Source organism: Malania oleifera, chromosome 5, assembly GCF_029873635.1.
Source record: "Malania oleifera isolate guangnan ecotype guangnan chromosome 5, ASM2987363v1, whole genome shotgun sequence".
Taxonomy (NCBI): Eukaryota; Viridiplantae; Streptophyta; class Magnoliopsida; order Santalales; family Ximeniaceae; genus Malania; species Malania oleifera.
The window spans coordinates 103,536,072-103,540,241 of NC_080421.1; the positions used below are offsets into that span (position 1 = coordinate 103,536,072).

Genomic DNA, 4,170 nt, shown 5'->3' on the forward strand with positions numbered 1-4,170 from the left:
ATAGCCATTGGGGCTTGAATCCCGACACAAACCGTTGATGATTTCCTCATGCAAAAGTCCATTTAGCTTTATGCCTGAATCCATCGATGTTCTTGGGCCAAACCTTTGATGGTTTGCCCTGTTTCTTTACAAATTTGATTTTCTTATTTACTTAGGTGCATAAAGATGGTTTTAACCCAACCGGGATAAAGTATATAAAAGATTTACAACACTAGGATTGTTTAAAACTTGTCCCTTATGAAAACATGGCAAGTATAGGATATTTGTATAAAACTCTTTGTTTTTGTTCTTTGAAAATTCATTAAGTTTTTTTCTAAGAGTTTAGTGATATCCTATATACTTATAACCTAATATGTAATGCATTTGCTTAACGTTTGCTCAATGATCTTGCATGAAATAATAGTGCAAAAGTTAACGTAGTCTGTACCTCAAAATAATACCTATTATACTATGACTTTGTTGTATGTGCTTGAGTTCTTCTAAGTGAGTGTCCACCTTGATCTTTCCTATTTGAACGTCCACTTTGTTCGATCTTTGCATTTGATCCAGTACCTTTATGTATTTGTCACTTGTACCTGTACTAACTTGATTTGCAAAGATATGTTTCACTTACAACTACAAATAGGTTAATATCTTTAAAACACATTAAACTTGATTATATAGCCACTAAGGCTAACAATCTCCCCTAATCTGATGATGTCTAACCTGTTAAGAGTTTACTTGATCTTTGCATTTGGTTTTATGCCTGTCATAGCTTGATATACAAAGAGTTACTTTACCTAGAATGACTAATGTGTTGTTATCATCAAAATATGACAATTAGGATTATGTAGCCACTAAGGCTAACAATACACTTGATTCTTCACCAAGTAGATGAAATTTTGACTATCACAATGCAATGTAACTCCACCTTATTGTATACTCAGCTCCATGACCAAATCGGTAAGCTATAAAGCTTCCTTTGCAGTTTCAGAAAATTGCCATATACTTAAATTTAGTTGTAGACAATGCAACCAAGGATCATACCATGGATCTCCAACACATAGGTCCTCCCATAAGGGTAAAAACATAATCTGTTGTAGACCTTCTGACATCCATTTGACGCTTCCCAATGTTGTCTACCCAAATTAGAGAGAAGTTTACTCACCACATTTACTGCATGTGCTAAGTCTAGTCTTGTACACACCATGACATACATTAAACTCCCCACAACGCTAGCATAGGGGACCTTTAACATAACCCGGATATCATCATCCGTACTTGGGCATTCAACACTAGACAATTTAAAGTGAGTCGCTAGAGGTGTACATACCGGTTTAGCATTAGCCATGCTGAACTTTTCCAACACCTTCTGCACAAAAATGCCTTGAGATAGCCACAACCTCTTGCAGTTTTGCCTCAGTGAATCTCCATCCCATGTATCTTCTTGGATGGATCAAGATCATTCATGTCAAACTCTTTATGCAACAGATCCTTTAACTGATTTACCTCAATTAAATCCTTCGCTGCTATTAACATGTCATCGACCTACAACAATAAGAAAATGAGAGAACCATAAAGCTTCTTCACATACATGTAGCAGTCATACTCACATCTTTTGTAGCTTATCCTAATCATATATGAATCAAACCATTTGTATCATTGCCTTGGGGTCTTGGGATTAATCATCAGATAAGAGGGAGAGGGAATGCATGAGTCTACACTGGGTTCTACCCTCATATTCTCTCTACCCTTACCTTGGTCTAACTTTTCCCTGACCCTATTATCTACATCCCTTCCATTCTCGAGGGTGGTCACAACCCGAGTTTGTTCATGATGTGTTGAATAACTAGTAGTCGGCTCACAATCTACCTCGTATTGGCCTTTTGGGTTCACAAGGGGCTGGCTCGACAACTTACCCTCATCTCTCCTACTTAAGGATATAGTTAGTTGGCCTATGGTGGCTTCTAGCTTAGCAATAGAGTGGGAGTGGGAGTGGAGTAATTTACGATCAAATTGGTGATCACCCTCAATACCTTTAAGGGGTTTCAAAACCATCTCCTGAAAAGATATATCATATTAAGGCTGAGGAGGAGATGGTTGTTGATAAGCTGATTGTCGAGGGACAGACATGGGAAGATTTTGAGAATTTTGAAATAGGTGAGGAGGTGAAGCATTAGGTGATTGTTGAGGTCTTTGGGTTGGAAAACCCAAAGCTTGTTGCCTCCAAGAGAAATTAGGATATTTTCTTCACCTAGAATTGTACTTATTGAAGTATGGATTGGACATGGGAGGATTTTGAGAATTTTGAAATAAGCGAGGAGGTGGGGCATTAGGTGATTGCTGAGGTCTTTGGGTTGGAAAACCCAGAGCTTGTGGCCTCCAAGAAAAGTTAGGATATTTACTCCACCCAGAATTATACTTATTGGAGTATGGATTATTGGCCGGTATGTCATACCAATTATGGGTGGCTTGAATTTCCTCCTGCACAAACTCAAGTGTGGGAGATGCATGAGGGCAGGTATATATAGTAGGTGTGTGAGGGATTAGAATAGATGGCACACACCTCTGCACACGTCATCGGCTGAGGTGGTTGTCTTAGGGACAATACCTAATCTAATTTCTTAACAATGGTGTGCAGTGTGGGTGCAAGGTCATAGCTGATGGCTAACTCATAGACTCCATTAGAATGGGAAGAAGAAGGTTGGAAAGGTCAATGACAAGCAACAGTATGTTGCTAAGAATTCTCGGTGAGGGTTTCAATGAGAGTCCAAGCCTCATTCTCATGCTTCCTGAGGAAAGTACCTCCACATGATGCATTGACCATGGATATATCGCACTTAGCTAACCCCTTATAGAATGTTTGAGCTAACTGCCACCTAGGGACTTGATGGTGGGGACATTTATGCAAAAGGTCCCTAAAGCGCTCCCAAGTTTTGAAAAATTGTTTACCATCTATCTGTGAGAAATTGGTGATTGCTTTCCTAAACTGGTTAGTTTTCCCAATAAAGAAGTACTTTTTTAGGAACTTGTGTTGCATGGTGGCCCAGTTGCTCATCGAGTTTGGTTCTAAGGAATTTAACCAATATGTGGCTTTATCCTTCAAAGAGAATAGAAATAGCCTTAAATGGAGGGCATCATCGCCAAAGTTAGGTATACAGATGGTGGAAAAAATTTCAAGAAACTCATCAAGATGCTTGTATGGATTTTCGGTCGAATTCCTGCAGTAGTTGGGAGGCATTGAGATGGTAGAGGTCTTGATTTTGAATTGCGCCACCTCAACATCTAGGCATCGGATGCAAGATGGTGACATGTATACATTGGGTGTGAAATAGTCCCTAAGGGGCCAAAGATGTTTCTTCTCCATTGCAGGTCGACAGGGAGCAAGAGGTTCTAGGTTTTGGTTTTGTTAAAGAAAAACAAGAACCAGTTGATGTTCAGCCATAACTTTAGGTTCAAAGGACTCAACTAACTTTTGACTAGAAGTAGATTTCCAAATTGACCTGTGGGGTCTCCTAACCTCAAGGTCTATAGGCACTAAATTGAGATCCAAAGATTGCAAACCCAACACATACAATTTAGCACACAATCAAACCTTCAAATATATAAAAAAATGAAAATAAAATAAAATAAAGGAAAAAAAAATACGTAGTAAATTACACTAGAAACTGGCTCACTACCGTAACCGAGTCTCCGGCAATAGTGCCAAAATTTGGTAGGCTCGCAAAGGGTCCTTAACTACCAAAGAAAATATTCATAAAACCTAATTATTCCCAAGTTCAACAGAATGAGGAGTGAGTCGGGTGTCGATCTTGGGGACTCTAGTGCAACGGTAAACAAACTTTAATCTAGCTTACTACGATTGAACAATAATGAAAAAATGGAGTTTTGGGTTTTTCTATTAATTATGAAAGCAAGTAAATTGAATTAAATTATCTATGGAAAGCAAGTCTCTGGTTATGAATCCACTCTACCCTTGAGTGCGCAATACCTAGGTTCGGTCAATTATTTATATTAGGGGTTCCAGCATAAGTCATTCACTCGAGTAGCATAAGGTAGCCGGGTTCGCACTAATCATATGGAGTACGATTGGGAAAATGAGGCATACCTTATCTAGTGAACATGAATTCCTTTTTAGTGTCATCCACTTGAGTGGCATAGGGTAGTCGGGTTGCACCAATCGTCCGGAGT

At 39.0% G+C, this 4,170-nt stretch overlaps 1 non-coding gene across 1 annotated transcript; it reads left to right on the forward strand.

The window, feature by feature from the left end:
• Positions 1–2,864: 2,864 nt before the first annotated feature.
• On the forward strand, positions 2,865–2,970 carry LOC131156806 (small nucleolar RNA R71). The gene has a single exon (XR_009137078.1). It is a non-coding gene; the product is annotated as a small nucleolar RNA R71 (small nucleolar RNA).
• Positions 2,971–4,170: the final 1,200 nt, after the last annotated feature.